Genomic DNA, 25,021 nt, shown 5'->3' on the forward strand with positions numbered 1-25,021 from the left:
TTATTTTTAAACTTATTTATCTTTTTTGTGTAAAAGTGAGAACTGATAAAAAAATTAAATATTATAAGATACACTTCTTAGCATTTTTAGTAGGATATTCACCTCTCTCCTGGTTAAAGTAATCCAAATCTTATGAATAAATTTTAATAACTTTTGAAGATCAAAAAGTAAACCAAATATAATTTCAAAAACTTTTCATAGAATATCTTTTAGACCATAATTTCACCTGTTGACAAATTTTTTATGGTTAGACTTAAAATATTTTATAACAATAATAAAATGCTGGCAATTAATAATTAACTTTTTGAGGCAAATTTTTTTCAAAGTTTAACGGGGATTTACCTTCTTGATATATTGCAAAGTTGAAGAATGCTAGATAATTCAGCTGGATTAAAATAAACCAATTAATCATAATTTTAATAAACCCTCAATAATGTTAGACAGAGATCTTATTCATTTTAAAATAATCTAAAATAATACTGTAATGTAGCCGTAATTTTTTATTTATTTAATAATAGATATTTTTCATTCTATCTACATAATATCATATAACTAATTTAAATGCTGGTTTCACTATTGATTTATACATTAACCAAATTTGTATAGGTATCAGTTAAATCCATCCCAAGCCCTTATATATATTCCGAAAGCAATTTTTGACTATAAGACTTCTTCAATAAAAGGATTTGAATAATAATGACTTTGTAGATTTTCACCAACAAAAAGAAAATGAAACAGTCTTTCTCAGAGAACAATTAATTTAATAATTTTTTCTAAAAAAAACTGTTATTTTTCTAACTGAACACCCAAATATTGATCAAATCTGATGTGGTACCTAATGAATTTGGTATAACTCTATCAAAAAATGTTCTGTCTAGGTATGTGTCTCTTTTCGGCTCTGAAAATTCTTTATCTCCCCTTCTTGTGACTACCAGTGTCCAGCCAGTCTAACCCTGTAACATAATTAAACAATTTATGCATACTACTTTTTTTTAGGTATGAAACACTTCTTAGTTATACATAAGTATGTATGAATGAATACGTATATGAAAGTATGAGAACATGTTATGAGTACAAGTCATGTGTAATGAAACTTCATAAAATTAACTCGGTGAATAATACTGTATTCTATGAAATAAGGACTTAAACTTGACATAATACTTGTATTTGTTTTAGATTCATCCATATTAAAATAAACTGGATATTAGCAACTGTTAATCGTTTATAAAATAACTCATTGTTAAAAGTAAATTCCTTGTTTTCATTTTCTTTTTTTTTTGTTTTGTTTGAATATAGGTAGAAAATTTCTTATCTTAACAGTTATTAATCTTTATTAAAACAGCCCTCACAATTAGGATTATTTGGATAGTTCATCACTTACTTTTGTTCTGAATTTTTTTATTATGATTTAATAGCGGGCATGTTGTAAATAAGTAAAATATCTTTTCAAAATTGATTAACAATCTAGTCGAATTTTAATATTTAACCAATTCAATGCTTAAAATAATATCACTTTGCTTTTAGTCTTAACCGATAATATTTATTAATCCCTTAGGGTTAACATTAAAAATTTGTTTAGTGACACTAATCAAAATGCATAATTTCTGCTTATCTAAAAAACTGGAAAAACGGACATTATTCGGTCAATCTTGTATTCTTATACATTGGAGGATGGTTTGTTTTAAGATGATTTATTTAGAAATACCTAGGACTTCTCTTTCCCAATAGTGAGTTATAACTGTGTTAAACCTTTACATAAAAACATTTTTAAAATAATAAATATAGATATATGATTCCGGGGAATGAATACTTTTTAATTACGTCTATACAGAGTATATCGCGAAGTTCTCCCGGGATATTTGAACCTCTTCTACTCGTGAAAATAATGGAAAAAGTTCATATAAACATACGTCCTAAAATGCTTCGTTTGCGAATTACGGCTAGTGAAAGAATTCGCTCGGATTTCAGTTACCCCGGTGAGAAATGAGGTCGTACTGAAATTTTTAGAACTTTAATTAAGAGGCAGAATTAATCATTTATTTTGATTCTTGGTTTAAAAAATCGAATAAAATAGGTTCCATCTCTAATTTTTGAGAAATCTGAGCTGAAAACCAATAAATTGGGGTAAAAACCCATTTTTTATTTTTGACATCAATAACGTTAAATGGGTAATAAACACAGAAAACATTGAACAAATCTTATAGAAAATTTAATTTTGAACATAATGGTGTAAGATAAGTTGAATAAAACAAAAAAAGCTAAAAAATTCATATTTTATTTAAAAATATTACATTACTACATTTGTCATTAAAGTACATATTTAATATCAACAAAAACCAAATTCTTTTTTTGTAATTTGGAAAATTTGTAAAAACAAAATTTACTGTTAAAAATTTCTATTAAAAAATTTAAAAAACTTGAGATTATACAAAAATTGTAAAATAAAAATTACATACATAATAATTTTTTATTAATGAAAAAAGTACAAAAAGAAAATTCGAAAAATTATTTCTAATTCACCGATAAAATAACAACACCTGATCAAAAATGCGTAATACTGTGTAATGTTTAAATCATTCTGTAGGTACATTAATTATATCAGGTACTGTGAACTGTGCTGTTCTTAGCGAAGGTTTTCTGTGAATTTTAGTTTGAACGTGATAGGTTTTCCATTGAAGTAATGCTATACTTATTTACAACAGAGGAATACACAAGTATGGTATTTATTTTCTGTGTAATGGTAATTCTACAGTTGCTACAGTAGAATATGAAATTCGTTTTCCGAATCGAAGGATTCCAGATCCCAAAACAATTAGCGCGACTTTTCGCAGTCTTAGGGAACAAGTTCACTATCTAGTATTCGTACCGTTTACGAAATATCTGTTCAACTCGACACTGTTATTGAAGAAATTATTAACGATGCAGTTTAGCGCAGTTCATGCGTCACTACACGACGTCTTTTTAAGCGGATCGGAATTTTGGATTCGATGGTTTGGAGGACTCTTAAACAAAACAAGTTTTATCTTTATCATAAACAACCAGTTCTACATCTACACCCAGGAAACGGTCCGTTTCTCTAGGAGTTCTGTAACTGGTGGAAAAAAAATCGACAACACTACAAGGATGTTTCATTTACCGAAGAGGCAAATTTCACTCAAAATGGCGTCAACAAGTTACGCAATGAGTATACATAAGCAGAAATAAATCCTCGTGAAACGGTAGAAGGCAATTTTCAACACCGATTTAGCGTCAATGAACGGTGCGGCCTTTTTCACAATTACTGTTTGAACTGTTCATATTACGTGGTCGCTTAAATTCTGAGGTCTATTTGTGTTTTCTTCAAGAAGACTTGCCTCAACTGTTTAAAGATGCTCTAGTACTGCTAGATCCTCTAGTACCGAGATGCAAAGTATACTTCCAGCACGATGGCGCCACCTCCCACCTCTCTTGTGACGTTTCCACTCACGTAAATCACAGTTTTCCTAATAAATGGATCGATCGTGGAAGTCCACGTTCCTGGCCACCAAGATCGCCTGTTCTAAAACCTTTCGATTTTTACGTCTGTGGATGAATGAAAAATATTGTATACAAAACAAAAATACATTCTCATGAGGAATTAGTTGTCCGCATTATGAATGCCGCATTATGGATACGGTTGAGCAACTTAAAGACGGTCATGAAGAACTAAATAGAGCAAAAAAGTAAGTACAAAAGCGTGCCGTTTTCAAAACATGTGTTGAAAATGGCTAGCTCATTTTTGAAAATTTATTTTAAACTAGTACGTATAAATGCATTTTAGTCTAGCACTGTTTCTAAATATTCGATTTAGTTAAATAAATACTCGAATTTTTCTAACTTTTCTTTGTTTTATTAATTTATCTTACACAATTTTATTCAAAATTAAATTCTCTACAAGTTATGTTTAAAATTTTTATGTCTTTATTACCCATTTAACAAAATTATTGTATGTCAAACATAAAGAACAGTGTTATTTACCTTATTTACTTGGATTTAACCCCAGATTCCTCAAAAACTACTGTAGATACGGTTCTGGGACCTATTTTATTCGATTTTTTCAAGTCAAGGACCATCAGAAATTACTAATTCTGCTCCTTTAATTAACGTCCTAAAAATTTCAGTACGACCATATTTCACCGGGGTGACTGAAATCCGAGCGAAATTTTTCAGTAGCCGTAATTAGCAAACGAAGCATTTCAGAACATATGTTTATATGAACTTTTTCCGTTATTTTCCGGGGTTATGAAAATCCCGGGAAAACTTACTTGTAGATTCTGTGTAGTCATTAAAAAATGGCTACTGTAAAGGAACTGTCTAACATGAAGGAGGTTAACATTTTGAGAACAGGCGAGCCAGTTATATTTTAATGTTGTATGCTCATTATAGTCTTCCGACCACAACTTTGTTTTTGTGATCTAATTTATAAAATATCCTTATCTAGGAATGTAGCTAAATACTCATTACAAAAACAAGGACTATCTGCTTATTGGCTAGGATTCAAAAAAATTACTCAAGATATATATATATAGGCTTCCATAGTGTCATACGAATCAATGATTAAAATTTTAAACAATAGAATATAGGTAAAAATAATAAAAATACATAATTTCGGCCATTTTTAAATTAGTCCCTGGTTGTTTACTGCGCCCCCGTTTCATTATTCAGTATATAAATGATACGAAGACTAATACTGGTAATCCCATGAAATTTTACTCCTACTGCTTCATAATAAAAAGTATAACTTTCACCTATTCCTTAGTTGCTCGTTATTATCACAGCTGAAACGTGTTAAAATAAATATAATAATATTATATGTCAACCGACTAAAAACTCCCTCACTTGTACTATTATAACCAACTAGTTTTAAATACACCGTTTAAACCTTTTGACCTACTTATAATTATCATCACCGTTAGATTATTTACGCATTACTTATTTACTTGTATAAGCGGAGGTCTATGTTAACCATTAAATGGTAGTATAGTTCAGTAAGGTTATAATTATATTCATTTCATAATTTATTTTATTTTTTTATTTTCTTTTACAATAAAAACAGTTACTCTTCAATCAGTTTAATGTCAGTTGAGTGTAATTTAAGTAGCTATTTATAGATTAAAATCTTTTTTGTAAGGTGGAAGAGGAGGGCTATTGTACAGTGTAAACTTATAGATGCATTATCCTTACAACCTTTTTTCGGTACATCATACAATGAAATGCATCCTTAAAAATGACCCCAAAAAGTACAAGATAATTGTTCTTAAATGTAAAAAATAATTACTTAAATGTAGATAATTGTTTTTAAATGTAAAATAACAAATTTTAAACAAATCCGTATAAATTGGTTTTTTAACAAGTTTTAATGATTAAAGTGAGAGTAAAGTTTACATTTAAACATTTTTTTAATGAAATTTCATGTTAAAATGGGCTAAGTCGCGGATACTATTTATCATCTGCATCCGCGACTACAAAAAAAAATCATTAATCATTTACGTTACATATTTTATACAGTTAAATTTACAAACGTTGCCTATTATAACTAGGTTTTAACATAAAAACTAGGTATATTTTGCTAAAAGTTATTCTCTAAATATGTTTTGCCATTTTTGTATTTTTGTTAAGTTTATTCCAAGAAAAAATTCAGTTAACGACTTTGATTAAATCCAAATGAACTGGGAATCAATACGAGTAGATGATAGCAGATAAATATTTCCTTATCGATTGTTGTATTCAATTTGTTGCATTTGTATAATGTTAATCTATTATTTAGATGATTAATTTTATTATTTAGATGAATAGATTAATTTCATTATTTAATATTTATTTTGATGTTTTCTTAAATCTTCTTTTTTTTAATTTACTCCAAAACTGAGAAGGATAACCCTGTAAGTGGAAGATACAGACAAATAATTTTTATACCTAAAATATTAAAACAAAGATAGCAATGAACAATGAAAAACCTTTTTTCAAAACACCAGTACCTCAATAACATCGTTTTCAGAATTCGAGGATTCACTGTTATTTTTGCCGGAATATATCAAGTTCCAGGACTGAAGTATCCTTTCGTACGAAAAAACCACATAATTATTGTATCTGAAATGAACTAAGTTCTCTTTCACATGTTTACGTACCATATTTTTTTAAAGTGTTCTTAAAGTGAATTTTACGTGAAATGGATGTCAAACCGAAGTTATACTTCTAAGCTATTAATACGTCAGACCCCTTTCTTGTGTCTGATGTACTCAATCATTGCATAATGCGCAGTCGTTTTCATGAACAATTAAATAAATTTTTATCTAATTCTATTCGAAGGTACTTCTTTTAAAGATGAAATATTGCGAATAATGTCTGCTATCAGTATTACAGCAAGCATAACTGCGCAGCCAATCTTTCTACTGCTCAACTCAGGTATTTTCTGCAGTTTAGCGGGTACGCAGTTGCGTAGATATACCTGGGAATATAATTTTTATTGCCGGTTCTTCGTAGTAAATAGTGTTTTAAAACCATCCTTTATAAATCATCCTCTCAACTAATCTTAATTGAAAACACGAACACAAATTTACAAAACAGAATAAAAATTTTAAAAACCTTATATGTTCATCATTTTAGTGTTCAAATAGTTTCCTGCTAAATTCAAAATTCCATTATTAAAATTATTGAAAAAATTCAACCCTGGCTTTGGAAACGTTTTATTTTCCAATTAAAGCCGCTCAAAAATTTTCCTCTTTTTGGCCTCAGATACCAAATAACGCTGTTCTACTTTAACGTGAACGCAATTTATAAGGCTAAATTTATTATTTTTCAAGTAATTTTATATTAATTCACAAGTCGACCCAATTTCATTCATTGATATTTTTTGAGAAATTCCTGAGATGTATTGAAAAAATAGCCAAAAATATAACTTTTTTACCTTTTTGAGAAAAAAATTCAAAAATGTTTCCAATAAATCTTGTAACTATTTAAATCTGAACAAATTTGTGTAAAAGAAGAATCATATAAAAAACGTTGACTGGTCTTAACTTGAAAATAAAGCATTTTTAGTTCCATGATTAAACAACCTTTGTTACATTAATGTTGAGTAATGCAGAAGTAATGACCATGACCCTGACCAACAAAAATTACATAAGTAATGTTTGGCAAGAAGCTCCTGGAGTAGTCTGATATAACTATATAGAACCATTTTATATGACATGCAGTAATGCAGAGACAAGTTTCTATAAAATAACTACAACATAAACTTTCGTATATGTATCACTTTTTTGTATTAATGGATTTGAGCAAACTACGATAATTTGCTCAAAAAAGTATTGTACTTGCTCAATACAGTCAGTGAGATGTAATTCAAGTTCAATAAGTTTGTTTCAAGATTTAATTTAAATGAACTATTGTATCAAACTAAATACAATAGTAATACATTGGAAACTAAGAAAATGTTGAAAAATAGCTCAAAAAGATTTTACTTAAAACCTAAAACTAGATGGTCAATTTTGTTGTGAAACCATCACCAATAGTAGATAATATGGAAATAATATTCGTAAGAAAATTAATAAATAAATGAAAAAATAAAAAAATAGAAATTTTAATTGACAACTTAACAATACTAATAAGCATAATTGTTCATATTTTATAACTGTCTAATTTTTTAATTTAATTTAATTTAATTGTCTAAATTTACTAATTTTTTCTTACGACTCTTCCATCAGAGTCTACTGATTATTGTTATTTAACAATTAAAATACCTATAAAATTTTAGATTTTAAGTAAAATGTTTGGGCACCGTTTTTGAATTTTCTTGTTTTCCAATTCAATTCAAAAACCTTTCAGCATATTATTAATTGTATTAAATATAGTAAGTTTGAAAAAAGAAATTTATTAAACATTTGTACAAAATTATCCAGTAAAAGAAAAAGAGGTAAATAAGTAAATAAAGGATCAGGTTAGCTAATTTTTGTAAAGGTTGGTTTGGTTTCATTCACAACTCACAGAAAGGAAACATCAGTAAATAATTACTTCCTTAAATATTTGGTCCCTCTCTTATCCTTGCTTTAACTCTTGTTTTATATCTTTGTATTTACAAAAAAAAAATGAGCAGTAAAATAAAATAGATAAAATTAATGACAAATGATAAGATTTTTCCCATCAAATTAGGTATAGCTAAGAATAAATCAGTTTTGTTATGTAATCCCTTGATAATTATTGATAAAAAGATAATGCTACCTATTTACTATAGGGTTATTTTATTTCATAAATTTTTATTTGCAATATAATCAAACAATTTATAATTAAGAAATAATTATACATTCTCATTCATTCTTCGACAAAGATTTAGTTTTTTAATTTTGGACTTTCTACCATTTTGGACATGTTAAGCCTATTGGTAGAAGTAGAGTTAAGGAATTCATTCTTTTGTGCACATCAGTAATGAATCTATTTCCAAATGGAGTAATCCTCTGTTTTTATAATTATTTGACCACTAGCATCATTGTTATTTTGTGCATAATTAACAATCAGTTTATTTATTATGGTACCCATTTATTTGTATTTATAAATTTTTATCAATAACTTGTGTAATCAGATTAAAGTTTACTTGATGTTAGATGTTAATGTTTACCTCTATAAGGAACAGAACAAGAAGGCATACATTTTAAAACACCTACTGATGAATGTCGTAATAATGTAATATTCCATTCTGTTATGAAAAACAATTCCATAATTAACAATTAATTAAAACAGAATATTCAATGCAATATGCATTTTCCTAATATTAATAAATAAAAAAAATTAAGAGCATAAAATTAGATCTAGTAAATATTACATTTTTTGAGAAATAGAAGTATTCATTTTGAGGAATAACCACACACTTCCTTCCGAGTGGTGGATTTTTTATTTTAATCTACCAATGTTTTATTAATACAAACTAAAACAATAGTAGAAAGAAAGTATAAATATATTTTTTTAACAATATATTTTTTATCATAAAAGAAATTAAAATTAGAGTATATTTCATGATAAAAACATGAACTCTACTCATTTCATTTGTTAAATGAAATAATTAAACAGATTAGCAAACAATAGATAAAGAATATAATTTATAATAAAAAGGAATATTTTTTTGTAAAAAGTAACAAATTCAGATTTTTTGGATATTGTAAAATAATTTTTGAAATTTGCTATTCTTTTGATCATAATGATGGGCTGTGATATTAACTTTAAAATGCTATATTGGGTAATGACAAGTCAAAAATCTGTTTAATAATTTATTTCTGCATATTTTAATTTGTTTGTGTAGTTTTTTCAGTGTTATGATTGTTGCAATTATAATCAGTTACTGAATTAATCAATTATAAATAATTAAAAATCTTTTATTATAAAAACTTGATTCATAGTAAAAGTTCATAATTTAAAAAAAAAACTTTCTGACTATGAAATTTCAATTCTGTGAAGGAATAATTCACAATACCAGTAATAAGGATAATCTACCAGCCTTTTATTCATTGTTTTCTTTAAAAAAGAAGAATTTTCTAAATTCCAGATCCTTAGAAAAGAACATTAAAAAACTTAACCCCAGTGATCTAGAAAGACTCCTTGCTCTTATCTAACTAATTATATAGAATCAACCTAATTCTTGAATAGTGATATAAACATCCACACCAGTAGATGTTAAAATAAATTTTTTTATCAGTTAAATTGTATAAATTAATTTTGTTTTTGTAAAATCAAGAAAAAGTATATGACGTTCAAAACAAGATTTTTAGACATTTATCATTTGTTAAACTGATTTTAACAATAAATGAAGTACAACTGGCCCATATTGTTACGGACCAAATATATCTTTGGTAATGTCCAATTATCACAAATATTTTTGGGAATTTTCAGTATATTTTTTCACATCTTAAATATATAAATGACAATGTATAAACTGTGCATTTGAATTGTGAGAGGGCAAGAAAGAATAGTAGGTGATTATTATGAGAAAGGCAGGATTGTGGCATTCGGTATTTGGACATAACACTACAATCCGAATATCCTATCAGCATAATTTTCACCCTTACAAATGAGGACAAAGATCGTGTTCCTTTGAGAAGCAGGTAGATAAAATGTATCTTTAAGTTTACATTGTTTCTCAAACTAGCAATGTAAAAAAATATGCTTGGAAAACACAAAAAAAAAACTGGGAAGCAATGATCATTACACAGGTAAAGAAGAGAATTCATTAATTTTTCCAAATTAAAAAAAAGATTGAAAATTAGAGTACTAGTAACTATATAAAAATTTACTTCTTCAAAGCTTAATTAAAATAATGCCTAATAAGATTTATCCCTATTAGAAACTCTTTATTTCCTGAAAAATGAATTTTGAGCTTTTTGCTTAATGAGTTTTGTTAGCGCATTTCCAAAATCTTTAAAAAAGGGTTGGTTGCTTTGAGAGAAAATTATATTTAAGCTACAAAATTACATTATATATATTTTTTTCAGATGCAAATACATTTTTATATTGAACCAATGCCTTACTATGAATTAATGTTCTTTTATTCTAAAATTATATTTAAGTATTTATCAAATAAAGGTGATAGAAAAATAACTTTTTAAAAACCAATTTTTAAACAGACAGTATGTTTAATAAATATTTGTGAAACCAATCTACATAAATATAAATGAATGAAAGCTGTACATTTGGATATCACTAATGAATGGTTTATTCATTTTTAATTCAACATATATTTTGAATCAAGACTAGTTTGCTTCTGGACTTGACTCAAAATTAGTCTTTGCACCGATTAAAATATTCCGAAGTGTGTGACATCCTCTATTCCTACAATAGGAAAACATTAATAAAAACAAAATAGTCAATGTCTTTTGTTTAGAACACTTTCTGATTTATGAGCAGTTTTTGTTATATAGTTTATGGCAACTGGTTTATATTCAATGTTCATTATTATGAAGGTTTGTAATAAATAATAACGTGATGTTATTGTGTTTATTTCTTATTTTTAATGAAATGTTAGTTTTTTCCTTTTTGTCTGTTTTTTCAATTCAAATTAATCTTAAAAAAGTATATCTTTCATTGAGAGAAAGATTTCCTTTTTGTAATTTGTCCATAGCTCTACCACTTTTTTAAATTTTATTTCCATTTGTTTCTTTCCTTTCTGGAGCTAACATATATATAAATAATCTTAACTGTGGTGAATATAAATTCACACTTATGAGAATATTTTTAATTCCTTAGAACTTCTTCCACATGAATCATTGGGTTTCATTATTAATAATTTGTATAATTTTCTTTTGAATGGCAAAATGCCCAAAAACCTTATAGTATTATTTATTTATGAGTTAATTCAGAAATAGTATAATATTATGAATACTTTTATTCATAATAGTGCATATTAACTTCAGTGACAAATGTGAACTGATTTATTGATCTTGGCTTTTGCTTTTGGTATTTTATTTATACTTCACACCCTTCAATTTATAGATTCCTTGAGAAATTATGATGTTACAGTTTGCAAAAAAGTTGTTATTTTTTTATATAAATTTAACTTCTTTCATAATTTAGCAATAAACCATTAGCTTAAAAATCACTCATTCACTTGGGAAACATTAATTTACTTAGCTTCTAAGACCTGCATCATAGTGAGCTGTTATCATTTTTGTATATCATCTGCAAACATAATTAATTTAGACTGTTTCTTGTATAATGACTATAAACTCCCAACTCATTGCCATGAAAGTAATCCTTCCATGACCTAGTAGGATTGGTTAGCCTCTTATCTTACTGCTCTTTCTTTTCCATATCTAGATGCTGCAGTAATTTTCCCATCACATTCGTTTATAACGATATCTTTGTCATTTTAGTAAAATTTAATTTAAAAGTTTTTTCATTCAATTTTATGATTAAAATTATTTTTTTATTACTTTTTCTATCAATAATTAATCAGACTGATCAATTAAATATTACAATTAATAATGAAAAATATTTAAAATAATTAAACTCTAAGTTTTTCAAAGATTTAAATATGTGTAAATTATATTAAGTAATGTTATGTTTAGAAACAGATGAATTAAAAAAAACATCCAGTTTCATAATCTAAGCTTTATACGTTACTATCTAAAAACTTACACAATTGTCTTTAACACAAAAACAGTATAGTAGACATGTTTATCCATTAAATAACAATTAAGGGAGTGACAATAATGATAAAATGAGCTCCAATAAATAAAATATTGAGCAAAAAGATATTAAGAAGGAAGATTGTTCTTGCCAAATATAAAAATGAATTACTCTTGTTTTAATTACAAACAGGGGGAAAACCTGTAGGAATTGTGATATTAATTATGAAATATTTATATGCACTCTGATAATTTTTTTAAGGAACATTTTAACATTTTTCAATAAAAATATTTATATGCACCCTGATAACAATTTTTTTTAAGGAACTTTTCAAATTTTTCAATAATAATATTTTTTAGTATAAGAAAAACAACTTACTTTCTAAATACTTGGAAATTTTCTTTTAAGAGAATTTTTTATTTATTGTAGCTTTTATTCACTTTCTTCAGTGGTGGGTGTTTGATGATACCAGTTTGAGATAATTAGATTCTCATTTTTAGGAGTTAAAAAGTATGTCATCAATATTAAGAAAATTTATAACATTTTTAATATTATAATATTAATATATTAAATAATTAATTTATAATATTTATATCAGATAATTTGCTTTATATATATATATATATATGTAGTATATTAAAAATAAATTATATTTATTTAGATTGGAACTCTAGGGTACAGAATTTAATGCAAAATATTACTTTAGATAATCCATTAACTTAGTTCATACTACGTAGAAAAAAAAAGGCAGTATTTCTGTATTAAATACTTGTATATATATATATATGCACACTGTAAATGTAATGCATCAAAATTTTGATTGAATTGAATGTTAAAAAAATTTTGATGTAATTGATCTAATTTAGTAGTTTTAGTTAGTTTCTCTAATTTATTTAAAATGTATATTTGTTTGTTCTATAAAGGCAATATATTTTAATAATAAATCCATAAGATAACAATCAGTAATTTATAAAAAAAATAAAAGAAGAATCTAACAAAAAGCAGTGACATCAACAAAAAAAATTACAATGAAATTGTAAACCGTATGGTAAATGTCTCAAAGATCATTTCTTCTGCTCAAAAAAAAAATTCTATAATTTAAATAAAACTGTTTTTAACAAATTGATACTGATATCAAAAAAGGTTAAGAGACTACATTTTTATTATCAGAATTTGTTAAAAAAAATACATATTTAATATATATAATAGACAATAATAGATAATACACAATGTTTAAGCATTCCAAATTTCTGAATTATTTACATGCTGTTTTTTTATTGGTAAATCATATAAAAAACTATCATTCCCTAGAATATAATTAAAAATATGCAATTTCTATAAATTTAAAAAAAATAAAAATAAAATTTTTAGATAATTATAAAATGAATAAATCACTTAAATTATTTTAATAATTTTATGGCAGTCGTAAACTTCATCAAATTATAATTATTTTTTTTACCTTTATCAGTTTGTAAATATCAAAGGTCTTATTGATTAACTAAAAAGCTGTTTACAATGTATTTAATGTAAAAACCATTTACAAATTAACTAACTTAAGAAGATGTATTAATTTAAGAATACAGTGTAAATTCAAGCGAGTCGTGTTACAGTAATATTATTTATATTTAATATATTGATTCTTTTGAATACTGTTGTTGATGTATTAAAAATTACTTAACCTAACATAATTGTATGGAAAAACATTAAGAAATTAATTAAATATAAAATTATTAGTAAATAGTTATTAAAATTAATGCAGAAAATCAGTGTTTCAAGTAAAATTAAAAAAAAAATCTTAATATTAATATCTTAATGTTATTGAATCATGTTTTGTTTCAATATGAAATGTATTGTAATGTTTTAAATCATTATTTTGAAATATTGTGGAGAAATTTTTCATTGAGATACATAACATCGTTAGTTTAAACTATGTTTATATAGTATAAATAGTTTTATACTATGTAAAATAAATTCTTCTTTTGCCATTGAAAGTAATATTGTTAATTATTATTTCAAGCACAATATTTTTTTTATATTTATTTGGTTAATTTCTTTCTGATTTTGTTATGTGTTAAATTTGTATTAAGAAATAATTTATTACTGAAAAACGTTTATTGACTTAATTACTTTTATTATCTTTTATACTATTTATTTATGTAATTATGTTAATTGTTATATCTTTTACAAAAGAAAATCAAAAAATATTTGAAGTATTAATTACAAATATTTTGAAGAAAAACTTTGAACTACTGAAAATATTCCCCTAGGATTGGTTAGATTGAAGTTATTCTAGGTTAACTTTTAGACTTTTAGATCTGGGTATACACCCACCGGGTTGGTCTAGTGGTTAACGCGTCTTCCCAAATCAGCTGATTTGGAAGTCGAGAGTTACAGCGCTCGTCCTAGTAAAGCCAGATATTTTTACATGGATTTGAATACTAGATCGTGGATACCGGTGTTCTTTGGTGGTTGGGTTTCAATTAACCACACATCTCAGGAATGGTCGAACTGAGAATGTACAAGACTACACTTCATTTACACTCATACATATCATCCTCATTCATCCTCTGAAGAATTATCTAAACGGTAGTTACCAGAGGCTACACAGGAAAGAGAAAAGAGATCTGGGTATACAGCCATTTCGGTGAAAATATCATCTACATTTAAAAAAGGTACTCATAAATATAAATTTTTTACATTAATGTTTGTAATTAAGAGGGAAAAATACAAAGAATGGAAGATTAAAATGAAATAAGAACAGAAAAACTAAATTATCATACTGAGGAAGATGAATAAAAATCAGTTTACTTTCGCTCTTTTTCAGTAAATTATTTATTAGTATTTCTGAGTATAAAAGTAACTATTATTTCAGTTAACTTCACTTTATATATTAAAAAATAACACATTTACCAATAGTAATAAGCAAATACTAAAATGTAGCTGAATAATAAGGTTTTTTTACTTAAATTTGTCATTAATTACAAGGTCATTTTTCAGTTAGCAGTAATAGTACTGTGTCTAGGGAAATGGGAGAAAAAAAAATTATTTTTGTGGTTTTTTTAAATTTTGTTTAATAATAATTTAAGTACACATTTTTTATTTTTTTATTTCAGGAAATAAAGAGTTTCTAATAGGGATAAATCTTATTAGGCATTATTTTAATTAAGCTTTGAAGAAGTAAATTTTTATATAGTAATTAGTACTCTAACTTTCAATCTTTTTTTTAATTTGGAAAAATTAATGAATTCTCTTCTTTACCTGTGTAATGATCATTGCTTCCCAGTTTTTTTTTTGTGTTTTGAAAGTAAATGGCAAAAGAAGAATTTATTTTACATAGTATAAAACTATTTATACTATATAAACATAGTTTATACCTATTATTACTTCTACAGTAATCCACCAGTCTTTGGCCATTTGCGTTTGTTCTTTTCTGTACAGGCCATTTACCAATGATATCTTGGTATCTTTTTTTCCTTTCCCAACTGTGCATTGAAATCCCCTAATAGAATTTTGGTATGCCTTTTGTTTATTTTGGTAGTTATCTGGTCCAATAGGTTCCAGAAGTTTTACACTTCCTTAGGGTTAGTCCTGTTTTTAATGTTTGTTGGTGCATGTGCGTTGATTAGTGTGTAGAATTGGTTTGCTGATTTTATCATTAATGTTGCGAATCGGTCTGAGTACGCTTGAAAATCGATGACTGAATCGAGTATTGTATTTTTGACGATGAAACCTGTTCCAAACTGCGGGACATTTTTCATGACTTTTTTGCCAGCAATTCCTTGGTAGATTCTGAACCCTTGTGATTCGTAGTGTTCTTGTGTGGTATTTCTCATTTCTTGTAATGCTAATATTACTATTTTCTGGTGTTCTAGTATGTTTGTGAGGTTTTTGAGTTTCCCTGTTTTCATTAGTGAATTAATGTTTAATGTCGCAAAGTAGTGGAACTGTTTTGTTTTAACTGTTTGTTTTTTGGGTGTATTCCAACGCACCGATTCATCTTTAGAAGTTTCTCTTATTTGTCCAGCTTCCCAATCCGATGGTGAGCTTCTCTGGTTATTACCAGAAGGGATATAGTTAGTAATAAAAGAACTTTCCATACTTGAACTTTCTAGGATGTTTCTTTCCTATGTTGTGGGCAAGCCCATGAGTTTACAACTTTGGAGTTTAGCCAAAGTGGTTTGATTTCAATTTAGTTCACTTATGGATATCTCCAGTTCCCATAAGCTATCCAGACGAACCACGTGGAGGCCCGAACAATTTTAAGAAAATAAGATTTTGTATTTGGAGAAGGTTTTAAAATCGTTCCGAAATCACTTCGTCCAATACGTTCACTCCATTTTGTTACAAACAAAATCAATTTTATCATCAAACAAAATCAATTTTATCATTCCACAAGAATTTATTAAATAAAAAACCTAGAGGTTTTGCTTTACGGACAACAAAAATAGTATCAATATCATTAATGGGAATTCTGGCCATGTTATCTGCAATGTTATGTTAAGTTAGATGGTTACAATCCATCTAGTAAATAATTTTTTAAAGCTGCAATTATGCGATTTTCAATTTTATTTAATAATTATCTTTACAAGTAAGTAGTTGTGTTACCTGTGAGAACAGTTATAATGAACGGCTAAAGATTTTGAGGCACATCATTAATAAACAATAAATCAAGCAAAAACGTTTATCTGAGGTGCTCCACATTCTACATCTTGAAGTTAGAACCTAAATTTACATGTGCATTTTTGTCAAAAGATAAAATTTCTACTACCTGTTGACAATTTGTGAGGTACGACTTGAAAAGAAAGTTTCTCCTCCGATACTGATACCACAACTACTAAGTAGTTTTATGGGTATAAATAAATGTTTTAAAAATATTTCAGAAAATTGAAAATGAAATTTTTTTTATCTTAAAGAATTTAAAATATTTTCCAAAAACTGGGAAATTGCTAAGTCTTGTTAGACGTTTGCTAATGGAAACAAAAATTAAATTACCTTATCAATATACTAGTACACCTGCTGTTAAGCTGGCCTGTCAGTACACTGCACAATAATATTTATCAAGAATAAACACATAGCAATATACGTAAAACATACACTTTCTTTTAATTATCACGCATTTAAGTACATTATAATACATGTCTTTCTCTGTTCAAGTAGCATTTGGATAGGTAATACAGAACATACTTTAAGAACCGATTCAGTATATGAAAAACAGAATAAAAATCCATGTATTACCATCAACCATTCTATCTATCTATATTATCAGTCCCTTTTTATTTTTTAAAAATTTATTTCTAATTAGTAAGTTTTGAGGTATCTTAATAATATTTATTACATTTTCAGATAAACTAGTAGATATGTGACAAATACAGCTTCATTTTGTAGTGAATTGAACAATAAATTATGCTCCAAAAAGAGATAGAATAACTACAGTGAAGATTAAATTAAATTGTAAAATGGAATTATTGTTTGCAATAGTATTGAATTGTAATTTACATATAAATTTATAGCAACAATATATGTTACAACCACTATATCCCCATTTTTTGTGTTTTTGTTTTCTTTTTGATCACAAAAGATATGAAGGTAAAATGAAAAGTAATAAATTTATAAGATTAAGAATTTAATATGGTACTTAGAACAAAGTAATGTTGTATGATAACAGAATGATCTCGGAGACAAATGTTAGATTTGAAGGTGTAATAAATCATGAAAGTGTATTTTATATGATATTGCTGAGAATAGATTGGAAGTGACAAATTATGTTGATGGTAGACTACCTCAACAGCAGCTGTAAGGAGAGTTCATTTTTTTCAGAAATTATAGTTTGGTAACAGAAACTTTCCCACCACTATACCTGTCATGAACAACATTGCAAAATGCCAAAAGTTTGATTTAAAATAGAATTTTTCTTTACTAGTCAATAAATAAACTGCCATGATTACATCAATTTTCAATGATTACCTCTTCATCTCATACGTTCTATTAAAATTATATTTTTTGTTTTAACTGTTAAGAATTTTATTATCACAAAATGATATCATTTATTAAAATATAATCTTAAGTTAAGGCAGAAACTACATGCAAGTGCAGGTACACAAATTTTTAGTGGATAACAAAGTAAATTATTTACTACCATAATTTACAGGTAAGTTGCAATTAAAAATCAAGCCTGAAAGTGAATTAATGATTTAAAGGGTTTTCGTCTCTGTGAGCTTTATTATCTTAACACTTATTCAAAAAAAAATATATATATATAAGTGATCTTTGTATGGTTTGAAAATTATAATACTCTAGCAGATTTAGTAAATTCTGGAAAAGTATATTGGTGGTTATAAATATCATTTCCCAACAGTGAAAGTGGAGATGTCAGTCTTACCCCAAAAAACATAAAAAACTTTCTCATGAAAATTAAACATACGTTTCTCTCTTTGGTAGATATATCAAAACCTGACACAATATGCTTCACCTCTTATATGAAGTAATTTGAAAGACTTAACCTGGAACTTCACATGTTATCCAAATTAATCGCTTCATTACTAATATTGTATTGATTATAAAGACAAATTGTTATTCATACAATGGAATTTAATTACATTCATAAGCCTCTACTTAGAGCTAAGCCTTTAAATATTATAATAAAATAAACAAAGATTAGTAGAATCAAGAATCGATGAGTTAATCCCAAGTTTTCCTAATTCTTTTAAATGTTTTCTCCCAACTTAAAAAAACCTATGAAACTTTTTTTCTTTTTCCTAGAGCCCTTCTAATCTTTCCTTACACACGTCTTCCCCTCTGTAAGAGCTGCTGGACATTCTTAAATGTACATTGATGTTACCGCTTTTCTGCATAAAATTTTTAATGGTTTTTACTTATTGCATTGCACGTTTTATATATTGTAATAAATAAATTGAAAACTCACCGATTACTGTTTCCAATCTAATTTGATGAAAATGACAATTCTATTTATGATTAAATTCTGGGATAAAAGTCCTCCATCTGACATTGCTGAAAAAGAAAACTTATAAATTTAGTTATTATTAAATTACAAATAAGTAACAAAGTCTATAAGTTGTATTGGTATAATTTTTTGTTTAATGATATTTAGTTAACACAAAATTCAATCCACCTTAAAATTATAAAATTTAACTTTATGCTTTTTGTTATGAAGAAATTTGGTGAATTAAATTATAAGTGTAAATTAATTCATCAAGACATCTAATTTTAGTCTGTTGTGCTTTTAATATAATAATTTGCCTGCAATATAAGTCTCATAAGCAGACAGATATCACTCTGTTAAGGGGCCATTAAGAAAGTAGCTATTGCCTCAGCCTAAGAGATAAATCCAGAATTTTATCAAAGACAAAGCTCAAAGATGTAATCAATATTCATGAAATCTATTTGGGCAATAAGGGATTCTAATAGACTCAAGGAATCTAGTTCACTATAATAATTAATATTTTTATGTCTCTGAAGGAGTCATAACTCAACAGATAGCCTGACATGACACATATCTATTTCCAAAAAAACGCCGAGCCAATCTTAATAAAAACTGAACATCAATAGTTAGGCTTTCTGAGGAAAATGGATATTTTAATAGTTTTCCTGATGTCTTTCCCACAAAAATTATTCATACCAGCATGAAGCTGACTAAACTGTAGCTGATATTCAGCCCTGAAATTGGTCCTTTCACAGTGTGTTGTGAAAGTGTATTATGTAAAAAAAAATTATAAATTGTGATAACCAATAATTCCTTAAAAGTAGGTTGTAAGACTCAAATACCTCTTCAAAATAATCCTGTTTTTGGAGTATCTTCGAAATAAAAACAATATGACGCCCCCCCCTCACACAATATTTTATATAACACATTATCAATGTGTTATTATGCAGTCCATGAGTAAATAATATAGATCTGAAAGAACAAGTAGTAAACAGAGAGCAGTATTCTCAGTGGGAAAAGATATCTTAATTTATCCATTACAAACCTTTTTTCCTAATATCTTCTGTATACAGGATTTCTGTCTTAAATTAGAGTCTAAGTGAAACCCAAAAACTGAAATTTAACCCTTCCTAATGTGCTCGGTTAAAAATAATCTTTGGTATTTTTCTCACTGACAACAAGCAATTTACTTTGAACCGCTTGCTTAACATTTGCTCCTATTCACCTAATTTATGCGATTCATAATTTACAGTTAACCGAATTTACATTATCTGCATACAGTGCAGAATCAAAAATCTGCAGTGAAGTGGCAAGTTGTCATTTCAGATTTAACATCTAATGTGACAGTTCAGCCGACAATAAATCAATAGATACGAGTATACCGTTAAATTCGCATAATATCAAATATGTTGCTCTTACCTTCAAATGCATCTGATGTAATGGACTGCTTGTACTAAGAATAGTAAGATTACAATATCACTACGCACAGTAAATAATTTGTCGAGCAAACAAATTCAGCTTTATATTACTGAAGTCAAATTAAGTATGCGATGTTAGTAACTAGAACACCAACTTAAGCGCTAGATATTAATTTTTACCGGTTTATTTATTTGGGAATTTTTTTATTCTTTTTTTTAGTGAAAAATATTTTATTCCCATAAAGACTTGCAAGATGTATTATTCAAAATTATTTATGAATAAATTATAATGTATAACCTATTATTATGTACAGCTTGTTTTATTGTGTTCCATTAGATCAGAATATTACACTATTTTTATACTGGCAACCGAAATGAAATTTTTATCCATTAAGAAACAACACAAGGAATAAAATATGTTAAAAACAAAACAATATCCACACATTTCAGCTAGTATGGTAAAACAAAATAACTGGTTTTTACCTGCCCATTCTACTAATTTGAAAGTGAAGATCACAAAAAAATCTAATTGTAACAACAGAAAATTATACATTAGAACAGTCTGCTGATATCGGTTCATTCATAAAAAAAATACTTTAAGGAAATGTAAGCGAATTTATAAGAAAAAGATTTCAAACATTATAAAACATCCCGTGAAAAATTAGCAAAATGTTACAAACTTAGGAACTTCGATAACATGTTAAGACCGTAAAAAAATGAGATTATTTGGAAAGATATTATAAGTATGAAAATACATAATAATTTAACAAACGATAAGCATTACTTATTTACTGAATCACACCCTCTTCCTTAACTTAATAATGCCTGTTCCTGTTCTTATCCATTTTATCAGAACTTTAAGATTGCTACTCCTACACTTTTTTATCTTCATTCCAATTTCTAGATATCTCAGTTCTCCGATAATTAATACTCATTCTCCTAATTGTACAATATCATCTGTGAATAATTTAGATTTCAATTATTTATTCTAATTTTCAATATTTCATTAGTATGATCTGAGCCCCTTTTTTTTAATCTTAAAAGGTTATGTTTTTAAGAAGCCCAAAAGTTGGACATAATAAATAATCAATAATAATTACAAGCTTAGTGTTTTGTAAAGATGCTTCAGAGAAAAATGGTTCACTCCATTTTATTACAAACAAAATCGGTTTTATCATCCCACAAGAATTTATCAAATAAAAAACCCAGAGGTTTTGCTTTGCGAACAATAAAAATACTATCGATATCATTAATGGGAATTCTGGCCACACAATTTGCAGTGCTATGTCTATCTGAGAAGTACAATGTGACAGTTTTATACATATTCTAAGTTAGATAGTTATAATCCATTGAGTGAATAATTTTTGAAAGCTGCATTGTTGAATTTTTAATTCCATTTTAATAATTATCTTTAGAAATTGAAACGGTTGTGTCATCTATGAAAAGAGTTGTAACGAACGGCTCAAGATTTTGAGGCAGATCATTAATAAACAATGAAGAAAGCAAAAAACTTCTCTCTGAGGTACTCCACATTCTACATCTTGAAGCAAGGACCTAAATTTCATTAGTATTCTTGTCAAATGATAAAATATCTACTACTTGTTCACAATTTGTGAGGTACAGCTTGAAAACCAAGTTTCTCCTCTGATACTGATACCACAGCTACTAAGTTGTTTTATCAGTATAAATAAATGTTTTACAAATACTGCACCAAACTGAAAAAGAAATTTTGTTATCTTAAAGAATTTAAAATATTTTCCAAAAACTGGGAAATGGCTATGTCTTGTTAGACGTGTTTGCTAATGGAAATATAAAAATTAGATTACCTTATCAATGTGATAGTGCACTTGCTGTAACCCTGTCTCATCAGTACACTGCACAATAATATCTATCAAGAATAAACATAGCAGTATAAGTGTACACTTTCTTTTAGTTATCATGCATTTTGAGTATGATATTTTAAGTACGTTATAATACAAATCTTACTCTGTTCAAGTAGCATTTGCATAGGTAATGCAGAACATACTTTAAGAACTGATTCAGTATATGAAAAACAGAATAAAAGTACACATTTATTACCATCAAAAGTTCTATGTATATATCCATATTATGTCCCATTTTTAAACTTATAATATTATAAGTAATATTTGATATACATATTACATTTTCTGATAAACTAGTTGATGTGCGACAAATAAAGCTTAATTTTGTAGTAAATTTAACAATAAATTAAGCTCTAAACATAGATAGAATAACTACAGTAAAGATTAAATTAAATTGTAAAATGAAATTATTGTTTGCAATAATATTGTATTGTAATTTACATATAAATTTATAGTAACAATATTTTAAAAGTTACAACCACCACATCCCCATTTTTTTGTGTTTTTTTTTCTTTTTGTTCACAAAGTTATTTAAAGGTAAAATGAAAAATAATAAATTTGTAAAATTAGGAATTTAACATAATACTAGAACAAAGTAATGCTACATTATAACAGAATGATCTCAGAGACAAATGTTACATTTGAAGGTGTAATAAAAGTATATTTTAAATGATGTTGCCGACAATAGATTGGAAGTGACAGTTTATGTCGATGGTAGGCTACTTCAACAGCAGCTGGAAGGTGAGTTCATTTTTTTTAGAAATTATGGTTTGATAACAGAAACTTTCCCACCACTGTACCTCTCCTGAACAACATTGCAAAATGCCAAAAGTTTGATTTAAAATAGAATTTTTCTGTATTAGTCAGTAAATAAACTGCTATGATTACATTAATTTTCAATGATTACCTCTTCATCTCATATGTTCTATTAAAATTATATTTTTTGGCTTAACTCTTAAGAATTTTATAATGACCAAATGACATTATTTATTAAAATATAATTTTAACCTAATTTAAGGCAGAAACTACATGCAGATGCAGGTACAGAAAGTTTTAATGGATAACAAAGTAAATTATTTACTACCATAATTTACAGATAAGTTGCAATTAGAAATCACACCTGAAAGTGAATTAATGAATTAAAGGTATTTCCATTCGGTGAGCTTTATTCTCTTTAATACTCTTAAAAAAAACAATGAAGAGATTTTTATAGCATTGAAAAATTATAACACTCCAGCAAATTTTTTTAATTCTGCATAAGAATATCGGTGGTTATAAAAATCATTTCCCAACAGTGAAAGTGGATATGTCACGCTTATCTCATAAAAACTTTAAAAATTTCCCTTGAAAATTAATCAGATCATTTCTCTCTTTGGTAGATACATTAAAACCCACCAGGATTTGCTTCTTCTCTTATTCAAAATACTCTATAAGATTTGAAATTAACCTGGAACTTTTGATGTTATCCAAATTAATCACTTCATTACTAATATTGTATTGATCTTAGAGACAAATTATTTTTCATATAATGTAATTTAATTTCATTCATAAGCTATGATATAGTGCTAAGCCTTTAAATATTATAAACAATGATTTGTAGAATCAAGAAGCGATGAATTAATCCTAATTTTTCCTAATCCTTTTAAATGTTTTCTCTGAACTTAAAAAACCTATGGAATTTTTTTTAGTTAGATCCCTTCTAATTTTCTTTACATATGTCTTCTCCTCCCTTAGAGCTGCTGGACGCTCTTAAATGTATGTTGATATTACCATTTTTCTACATAAATTTTTTAATGCTTTTTACTTATTGTATTGCACATTTTATGTATTGTAATAATTACATTAAAAACTCACCTATTACCGTTTCCTTTTCAATCTGATTTGACGAAAATGAAGATTTTATTTCTGATTAAATTCTGGGATAAAAGTCCTTCATATCAGTACTCCTGACATTGCTGAAAAAGAAAACTTACCAGTTTAGTTAGTATTAAATTATTACAAAAAAATAACAAACAAGTCTATAAGTTGTATTAATATAATTATTTGTTTAATGATGTACAGTTCACACATAATTCAATCCACAAATAAATTATAAAATTTATCGTTGTTTGTTGTTATGAAGAAATTCAAAGTGAATTAAATTATAAGAAGTGTAAATTAATTCATCAAGACATCCAAGTCTAGTATGTTGTGCTTTTAATATGATAATTTGCCTGGGAAATAAGTTTCATAAGCAAAGAGATATCACTCTGTTAAGGGGTCATTAAGAAAGCAGCTATTGCCTCAGCCTAAGAGAGAAATCCAGAATTTTATCAAAGATGAAGGTCAAAGATGTAACTGATATTCATGGAATCTATTTGAGGAAAAGGGATTCCAATTGACTCAAGAAGCCTAATTCACTATAATAATAATTAGTATTTATCTGCCTCTGAAGGTGTCATAACTCAACAGATAACCTGACATAACACATATCTATTCCCAAAAAAACGCTGAGCCAGTCTTAATAAAAACTCAACATCATGAGTTAGGGTTACTGAGGAAAATGGATATTTTACTTGTTTTTCTGATGCCTTTCCCACAAAAATTATTGCATACCAGCTCGAAGTTGACTAAACTATAGCTGATATTCAGCCCTGAAATTGGCCCTTTTACTCTGT

The 25,021-nt window shown here is 26.9% G+C and overlaps 1 protein-coding gene across 1 annotated transcript in view; it reads right to left on the bottom strand.

The window, feature by feature from the left end:
- Positions 1–300: 300 nt before the first annotated feature.
- The window catches only part of LOC142322221 (uncharacterized), a 72,782-nt gene continuing 48,061 nt past the window's right edge, over positions 301–25,021 (bottom strand). The window contains exons 3-5 of the transcript XR_012755808.1: positions 24,219–24,319; positions 19,046–19,131; positions 301–953 (exon numbers count right to left, since the gene is read on the bottom strand). The gene's annotated coding sequence lies outside the window, so the exon portion shown is untranslated. The remainder of the gene's footprint in view (positions 954–19,045; positions 19,132–24,218; positions 24,320–25,021) is intronic.

This window comes from Lycorma delicatula, chromosome 3 (genome assembly GCF_047948215.1).
Source record: "Lycorma delicatula isolate Av1 chromosome 3, ASM4794821v1, whole genome shotgun sequence".
Taxonomy (NCBI): Eukaryota; Metazoa; Arthropoda; class Insecta; order Hemiptera; family Fulgoridae; genus Lycorma; species Lycorma delicatula.